At 36.6% G+C, this 9829-nt stretch overlaps 2 long non-coding RNA genes across 2 annotated transcripts; one reads left to right on the top strand and one right to left on the bottom strand.

The window, feature by feature from the left end:
- The first annotated feature begins 2343 nt into the window (after positions 1 to 2343).
- On the top strand, positions 2344 to 5976 carry LOC140152699 (uncharacterized). Its single transcript, XR_011859040.1, has 3 exons — positions 2344 to 2567; positions 4782 to 4873; positions 5270 to 5976. It is a non-coding gene; the product is annotated as an uncharacterized lncRNA (long non-coding RNA).
- Positions 5977 to 6667: 691 nt separating this feature from the next.
- Positions 6668 to 9487, bottom strand: LOC140152700 (uncharacterized). Its single transcript, XR_011859041.1, has 2 exons — positions 9087 to 9487; positions 6668 to 7787 (listed from the first exon to the last, which is right to left on the bottom strand). It is a non-coding gene; the product is annotated as an uncharacterized lncRNA (long non-coding RNA).
- Between the last annotated feature and the right edge of the window lie 342 nt (positions 9488 to 9829).

Raw genomic sequence — 9829 nt, 5'->3', positions numbered from 1 at the left:
GACACTTTTGGGCAGGATCATAAAATATGGAGAAATAGAACATCTGCCCGGGGGGTGATTTTTTCACAATCTATGTTTGTTGCGAATTAGTGATGTTATTAATGTTTAAAATATTGTCTGATAGTTTCAGACCGGAATATAACCATGATAAATGGCATCTGAAGTTCAGACATTTTTCAAGGTAATTCCTACTCTCAACATTGCAATTGTCAATAATATTTTTAAAGGCCGATATCTCAATTTCCATTTTTATAATATACCATACCGGCCACTTACGAACTTAATATCTTCGCTTAGGAATGTCCGATTGCATTGGGGGAAACGGCGTTGTGGAGCAAAATATCTCCATATTTAAGATATGTAAAAACCTCAAAATTGATAACCTGCCCAAAAGTGTCTCCTTTTGACATGACACGTCACATCTGATCATTATCTTTGTACCCATGATGCAGTCATGTCTACAGTAGAATTCATCTCGACCTTTGCAGGACTTAAGGGGAGACTGAACTTGTAAATGTGATTTTCCAAATTACTTGACCTATGGACTTCATATTTGGTATGATGGTGTATCTTGATGAAACTTTTAATTTTCAAGCAAAAAAATTAGATTTTATATGCGGTTGCTATGGTAACGGACGCCATATTTGTCTTTTTAAGGGGGGAGTCTGCGCGCAGTCTTTTAAAGTAACGGTCAGTCCTATAGTGACCAAATGAGGTTGGGAGGTCTCTGACATGTCTATCTAAACTTACTCAGAGCGGATTTTTGATAGAAGGTCAAATCGGTGTGTTGCGATGCGTTAAATATTGTAAAATCGACATTTTTGGGAAAAAATACGAAATTTAGGTCGTTTCCATGGTTACGAAGGTTTAATTCAAAATTAGCTCTGAGTAATTCAAGATATATATGCCAATGACATATCTGCCAAATTGTAGAGTGATCGGAGTTAGCGTTACTGAGAAAAGCTGCGCGCAACCTCTCAACCTGCGTAAAATCGCAATTGGCAGAAAACATCATTTTAAGTCTAGAAACACTAAATATTCAAAACGATTGGTAATTATGCAAATTTTCTATTCTAAAAACATACTATCAACTGTGATAAGAATTTTAACAATTAAAATCAACATTTGCATTACAAATTAATGCCAAATTAATATCTAATTGGCATTTATCTTTGAATTTGTTAAAAATCGCCCCTTGAAAAACAATAAAATACAAATGAAATGTAATGTACGTATTACTAAATCGGTAGAAATTTGCGGTAATGATGGATTTAAAAAAAAATTAAAACACTTACCATCAGTCATTACCAATAATTTTAACAATTAGACAACATTTACATTGAAAATGGTTTTAAAATTAGTTATAATTAACATTTATCTTTGAATTTTGTTGAAAATCGCCCTTTGAAAAACAATAAAAAACAAAAGAAATACATTGCATGTATCGCTGTAGGTAAAATGTTTTTAGCGTCGTCTATCTCGCTTTGATTTGCTGTTGCTTGAGAACCAAATGACCGATTGGGCTCAAATAAAAAGCAAATAATAGCTTTATTTCTAAAGCATTTTAATCTGGAAATAACTCAAAATGATGATATTTGCACTATTTGGCTATTTCACAAGTTCAGTCTCCCCTTAACCCCATTAAAAGCTATTAAACCAAGATAACACTCATTGAAACAGCTCAACTGATATCGGATCTTCTCTGGTTGTGCACAAGTGACTGTTTTCATGTGCGATATCGCAATAAAGCTGGTATTCATAGCTTCAGTTGGGTAACCGATTATAAAGGAAACGAAGGAAACAATGTTATGTGTGGCTTTGTTCACGAAATCAGACAATGGCGTGCTTTTTGTAAACTAGCAGTTGAAAATGAGCAACATAATGATTTTTGACTTAACACGGTTTGGAAATAATTTCTTCATATTTTTGGTGTTATCTGTCGTTTACATGTCCTTCCTAAAACACAAAAGTACGACCCTCTCCAAACACCTAAATTAGCTAAAAATTTAGGACATGTTACAAAACTATATTGTCTAGAATTTTAGAAGAGTAGCCTACTTTTAATATTGGCCGGTTATTTTTCACACAGCGACGTTAACTAGGCAATGTACTATTACCTATAACATTAACTAAAACACCAAAGTACGAATATTTCCAAACATCTAAATTAGCTAAAAATTTAGGACATGTTAAAAACTATATTTTCTAGAACTTTAGAAGAGTACTTTTAATATTGGCCGGTTATTTTTCACACAGCGACGTTAACTAGTCATATCCCCATATAGTCTCCTACACAGCCAGTTTGCGTCGGTCTGACACGCGTCGATCCTCCTAACAAACAGTCTGCAAAAGAGCACATATAACGACTCTTCTGATTGGTTCCCCATATTTCGGGGAAACGGAAGTGACTGTTGACCTGATCAATTTGATTTGACCTTTGAACAGCTGATTGATTTCGTTCGCCGCAGCACAATCTGTCAACGCGAGCAGATTTGATTGAAAATTGAACGAATTTTCAACATCTATTTGGTAATTTTGAGCACGAAAGAAAATCTCAAGACGAGAAAGTAAGTACTTAATAACGAACTGATTTCTGTTGATTTTATTGATACAGCTCGACAGGCGCAGGCTAGGTCCATAGTCCCGTCTAAAATTCCTGCATGATAGGCCCTACATCTATATCTGTACATTACAATGTTTACATCATTTCACATTTGTACATGGCACACATACTATTACACTGGAATATTATAAATATATTATAATACTAGCCATTGCATGCATGCATGATACTCTACATACTGATTCTGTCTGATGGCATGGCGTTTGGAGTACATGAGTAAACCTAGGCTTTGCCTTTGACGAGAGTGTACATCACAAAATTTACTCAGTCATTTGTTGGAACACACTTGTCTGATTGTTGTCTGCAGAGGTGATCTGCTGATGTGGAGTCAGTGGAAATTTACAAATTAACTTTGTGCCGTACATAACACATTGTTAGCTCTGACTTTGCAACATCACGGTATGCGTCACGGGCTCATCAAAGGTTTACTACAACATATTATACTTAAGGGATTCTTCGGGTTCGGATGTGGTGCGAGGTGACTGCGCCTTCAAACAGTGTTAATTTATAAACGTTTGATTGTGTGTGTAATTACACAATACACATGAACGCTTGTACGAGAAGTCTAGCTTCGCATTTGTCACAGATAGCTTCACACTATTTAAAGACGAGTCCTGAGCTATCAAAATCTAGTACTTAGAAATCAATGGCTAGGGAAGCTGTAAGTAAATACAGCCGATCACTGCTGGAGATCGTATCAAAATGTTGCTAAAATTGCAGTTTGCACTTCAACTAAATATTAGACTGTTAAAAATAGGCAGCATTTCCTTAAAATACACAGTTGACTCAATCAAATTTTAACTTGCATCAAAATCAGCAGAAATATTACATGTCAGTGCTGATTGGCAGATCCACTGAAATAATGATAGCAAATGGACTCGAGCATGATAGCATCGAATGCGCATAAAGCTGTACATGTAAAACTATTGTGTGCAAATTTGAAGCTAGAGTTCTCAAGTAAGTAGTAAGCAAACGTTACTGTCTCGATTCTCGAATGGTACAAATCCTGGTCCCATGGGAGTATGGTGGGAATTTTTTTTTCACTTGTGAAGTTCCCGATTTTGGCATTCTGAATCTAACTCAAAATTAGTAACAATTTTATCTCAGTATCATTAAATCGGATATTGTACCGTGACGTCGGCCAGATATTTTCGATATTGGTATTGGATCGGATATCAGTCCAAAAAAAATTTTTAATTATTTTTTTTTGCAAAGTTTTCTGCAACTTTGAAGAACCACTGGACCTATTCTGAGGTGCTAGCATAGTTAATTTGAAGAAAAAATTTGGAAAAAATTACGAAAACATTACAGTTTGTTATCCAATATGCAAACTATCAACAAATGTTTACCTCTTAGCTCTTCATCTATTAGGCCTACATAATTATTATAAATGCATGGAAAATTGTAATTGTTTCTGATCTTAGCACCTCAGAATAGGTCCAGTGGTTCTTCAAAGTCGCTGGAAACTTTTTTTTTAACTGATATCTGATCGGATCAGATATTGGCCGGTATTATTTACATCGATATCCAATCGGTAGACAGTTCTGCCATATCGGTTGAGGCCTAGAGATAAATCAGGTTTAGCTAGCTCAAGTTGAGTGCCGGTTAATATACCATATCCAATTAGAGCACCAGCTCAGGGCACAATTTTTTAGCAAACATGAGGAATTGGTAAATGGGGATATACCCAGCCCTCGAATTAACCCACGGCACCCATGGCATTTTGCTGTGGGTGCCCATCCCCACTGCCGTAATGCCCTCAAAATATGTCCTTTACCCAAGGCAGTCATTTGCTGTGCCCTCTAACGAAGTTGCTGTCGGTGCCCCAGCCCTGCCCCTTCATTATAAAATCTTCTATCTATGTTTGTGTGTTTTCTTCACTTTTGAGAAATTACCTTGGTGCCCTTCTCAAATTTTCAACAGTTGCCATGATGCCCTCTTGAAATATTACAAACTGCCGTGCTGCCTTGTCTTTTCAGTGAAAATCCAAGCCAATTATCAACTTGCCCTAAAAAAGTTGCCGTGCCCCTTCAGATCCTTAATTCGAGGGCTGGATATACCCCCTAAAAAGTTTTTTACTCATTTTATGATGAAAACATCATTTGTGAGAAAAAAACTGCTATTTATTAAATCATTAATTTGTGTATTTGGTTTGCAGTTGACCAAGATGACATCTGATGAACAACAGTAATGGAGATGGCTGGATGCAACACGATCTTGGGTTTCTGACAGACAGTGACCTGTTACTTTGTAAGTAAAAACATTCTTAATGTCAACTCATTTTTTCCTTTAGAATCATGCCAACAGCAAAACACCATAGAGTATAATGGTGAAATTAAGAATGGTGGAATATAAATAAGCCTAGATAAGACAAGCAACTAAAAAACTGGAAGAGGCTACATTACGCTAAACAATCACAGAAAGGCTTGAAAATGTGAAAAACATAATCTATGGCAGCACATTAAAATGGCTCTTTTTACTTGTTTTTGATTTGAAAGAAAAAATACTAAATCCCCATAATGTCACTGATTCAATGATACGTAATGAGACTTCTCAGCACTCACTTTATTGGTGAATAAATCTCCATGCAGACATTTATCAGACCCATTTAATATATTATGTTTCATTGTTATTATTGTCTTACAGGAGCATGCATGATGATTTGGAAATTGGACCTTGTGATGGCCACCTTGAACAACTGATTTTTGAATCAACAGACAGAACAGAACTATTATTGCTGATTATTCAGTGGATTATGTAGCCTACTGATTTGTCACACACTTCTCAAATAGCAATTAGATGTAAAGTTACAGCATTCAGCAATTGAGAAAAATCAGACAAAAACACTTGTTTGGCCTGTATGAAAATGAATTGTGCAGAAACACAGAACACAAAATGATTGTGTTCATGGAGAACAAAACTAAAAGGGCTCCAGTATTACTCTAAAAATTACATAAACAATGTACACATGTATAACACTCAAAGATTATGACACAGGAATTTGATTTAATACAGGGCCTCTGAAAGAACTGCAGTCAGAAAATTTAATTTTTTAGTACCGTAATTAATTTTGCTACAAAGAAATTAAAAAGGTGTATGTTGTTACGTGGTAAAGCATCTGTCACTTACTTTTTAATTTTGAAAATCAACAGTTTGGTTCAGGAACGAAACTAGGAACAATAATTAAAGTTCAGAGAGTACAGTTCTGTATTTAAGTTTTTTTTTGTTTTTATTGTTTTGGTTTTGGAGTGTCCCTGTACTAGAGCTAAATGCTAGGATCAGTCTTCATTGACATTTAAAACAAAAGATAAGAAAAATAAGGCCCCAGTGTTTTTGCAAAGCTATAATTCGGTGTGTTCCTGTAATACTCTATTAATGATTTCAAAATGGATTTGTATGCATTTTGAAATCATTAATAGAGTATGACATGAACACATTATATATAACTATTTGCATATTAAAAACACTAGGGCCTATTATTTTTTTCTTCTTCTTTTTAAATATCAACCATGAATGATCCTAGCATTTAGGCCTAAAAAATTGTTTGATTGACATTTGAAAAATTAGGGTAGATCGGTCAGCATTTTTTCCCTTTTTTTTTTCTTCGTTTTTGCACCCGCTTTTTAAGCTGTAAATTGCGTATGATAAAGGCCTTGGTACTTTAAAAAAAAGAGTTTTTTATTATTATTTTTTTAGGGTGTTTAAGTTTAGGGTCGCTCGGGTTACGCCAATCAAACAATTTTTTAAGGCCTTAGCTCTAGGGTCCAGGGACACTCCAAAACCGAAAAAATAAATAACTAAATTAATTAATTAAATGATTTAAATAGCCCGACGGGCCACATGGAGATAAAACCCAATAGCCCAATGGAAAATTTGGTAGGCATGGCTATCGGGCTATCGCTTATTCCAACCCCTTCAACTTGCAGTTTCTTGTATTCACAGTTTCAAACATTTACAGCCTACGGGACAAAAACATTTTTGCAGGCAAAAATAAAACCCATGATCTTTCATGATTTGCCTGCAAAAATATTTTTGTCCCATAGGTTTGTAGGATTGTATATTAAATTGCAGACCGCGATGATGCATGAAAAGAGTACCCTTTCCTGCAGATTGTTGCTCGATGATGACAACACATTTATTCTGAGTGGTTCCCCAGGTATTAACACTGAAGCAAATTCAAACAAACTATAAAAATAATTATGCTTGTAATTATTATTCTTTCTTTCCAGTGTTACACATACAAAGTTATGAAATACAAAGTCATGATTGTTATTAAATGCCATCTGTAATTACCAACAGTATTACCAGTGCTTGTGTTATCAAATATAATTATAGTTTCTTTCAATAGTGTATGAAAAGTAAATCTTCAGATACCATGAAAAGAGGTTGAATAAAATGTACTTTTTATATACCATGGTCATAAGTCAGATTATAGTCATTCATCTCTCATCAATGTCCTTACTAGTTCCTGACAGACCTCAACAGCATGTACATGTGATCACAATTCACTATAAAATATTTGGCTGACCAACTGAGAGTTAATTCCAGGACCTATGTTACCAGAAACACATTTAAAGTCTAAATGAAACAAGTGAACCTTGACCCTTTTAAAAGAGATGAAACTAAATTTCCTATCAAGAGGTGGAAATTACACATTTCATGTAGACCTCAAGGCCATCTATTGCCACACAATGAGTTAGTGGAAGTATTTCATAGGGTATGAAAATACTTGCATTTTTCTGACAATAAGTTGAGCTGTGAACAGATGTAAGAATGGCCAGATGATTTCGCTGTGAATTTTGTACCAATTACATGCTATTAAGGTGCACTGAAAGTGGTACTATGGTGTAATTTAAAGAGTTCACAGTGGTGCACTCATTGGAGATTTGAGAATCACTGAATAAACATGATTCTCAGCTTCTGTCTATCCAGTCTAACAAAGCTTCATAATATCAATCCTTATTCATTTGTTGCCACAGTTCACTGCATAAATTTAGTTTCTAAATTGGAATGTGTTAAATTAAAAGTTGTTTGTGGAGTGCTTGTTGCCACACCAGTGTACATCGGACTAATAACGCAGAATGTGGAACCTCATATTGCTGACTCCCAGGTGGCTTCTGTAAGTTTCCCAGGCTTGGTCAACCACTCGGCTTACCACATCAACCTGTAAATTTTAAAAGAAAAAGAATAAAATATTTTTATTGTTTAAATTCAAACAATTTTTTTGGTAAACTGAAAATGATACACTGTGACTGGTCACATACTGGTTGCAGATCAGGTGGACTGTAGGTACATTTTTATAGCTAGTCAAACTTTAAAAATTACCCTCCCAACATTTGGTTTACTCAGTGGCATTCATTTGTAAACTTAAATTGTTTCCCAATTTTGGAAAAAGCTCAGTAGGTCAGCCCCATAGAACAGGGTTTTATTTTTTCGTCACCTATTTTAAAATCAAACCTCCTTTGGCCTACCAAAAAACTCCCCCCCAATTCACCACCCCTGCGGTACATATAAGGGGCTGTGCAATAATTATGAGCCCTGGAGGGTAAAATTGGGGGTGCTAGGAATTTTGGCACACATTCATGTGGCGCCTTTTAAATAAAACGCTCTAAAAGGCTTAGGAAAACAGTACGGAAATGCTTAAATTAGGATCCCAAAAATTTAGCATCCGGCCATGCGCAAGGGGGGGGGGCAAATAATTTTTGGCAGGTTGAGAGAGGGTGGGCCAAGCAATTGTTGGCGAACCGGTCGGAAATTTTACCCTCCCCAGCTCATAATTATTGCACAGCCCCTAATTATTGCACGGAAGGTCATCAGTTCAAATCATCCTCCAGACATGCTCCAGAAGACATGCAAATGCATTTGCATGTCTTCTGGAGCCCGTCTGGAGGTCAGTGGAGGATGATTTGAACTAATGACCTTCCATGCAAGCACCTTACACCCATCGAATGTGTGTCATCGGCCCTCAGACTGTAGGATTCAATTCATGTAAAGCACCTAGTATAAGGGGCTGGCATTTTTTATGACCCCCTATCGCGGCCAAAACTTTTTAACAACCCCCTTATCTTGGGTCAACAAATTTTTATGACCAACCCCACCCCCACCCCCTTCCACCTACACGCACTCAAGACAAATCATTCATTGCCGGAACTGAAGCGGAGTGCGCCAAAGGCTAAGAGCGATGAAGACGCGTGAAGTGCATAAAAAATTTGAATTTATATATAGCTATAGATTGTATGCACATTTTGATTGTGAAGTTAAAGAATGCGCATGCAGTGCGTGAAAATTTTTAGTCGCCAGCCCTTAAATAATTCTACAAACCCCTATTTTGGGTGTTAAAAAAATTATAACCCCCTATTTTTGGTCTAAAAATTGTATGACCCCCCCAAGTATATTTGAGACCACCCCCTTCCGAAGAAAATGCCAGCCACCTAATTATTTAATTAAATATAAATATACTCACGTCACTTTTAAGCTTTCTTAGATCAGCACAAAACTGCCCTGTCTCTGTCGCGATCGTGCTTCAGCTGTCTGCCGCGCCGGTCACGGTAAATCCATACAGTGTCACTCGCCACACAGCATTTTAATTATACTTTCTTTTGTTCATGTTTAACACCTTGTTTGTTTACATAAAATCCTCGTAAACATAACCGTAAACAGTTCCCGGGAAATCCCCGTAATACACTGCAGCCAGCTGACGAACGGCTTCCGGGGTTAAATTACGTCATGGTATCTTGACCAATTGCGAACGATGTTATATCAATTGCGTGACTTGACACTCAGAATCGACTGTCCAATCACAATCACGTAGATCCTTCAGTTTCCCAGACTGTATGTTCGTGATAGCCACATACAGTCTGGCCGCGAGACTAATCCCCATACTGTTAACGTAGGGCTATTTGTAAAGGTCACGCGTCAATGGGAAAGAGCACTGTGTATTGTGTATAGGAAAACGGACAGTAACTGCAGTATGCAGAGATGTAAGTTTTCGGGAAATCTCCCCGGAAATCTCCTGGGGTTGTTTTGGCCTGGCTTGGTTCTTTCTCGGGCATTTCATGCTTTTCACAGGAGTTTTTTTCGTTGCTTATATCTGTGTAGTGTGTCCTTTTCCCCCACCAGTCCCAAGTACAGGGAATAAATAAAATAAAAAAAGAAGAAGAAAAAATTAAACATAAGTCAAGGCCTACTATGAGCCAAAGTCGTCAC

Source organism: Amphiura filiformis, chromosome 5 (assembly GCF_039555335.1).
Source record: "Amphiura filiformis chromosome 5, Afil_fr2py, whole genome shotgun sequence".
Classification (NCBI taxonomy): Eukaryota; Metazoa; Echinodermata; class Ophiuroidea; order Amphilepidida; family Amphiuridae; genus Amphiura; species Amphiura filiformis.
This window is presented reverse-complemented; position numbering and strand designations above follow the sequence as displayed.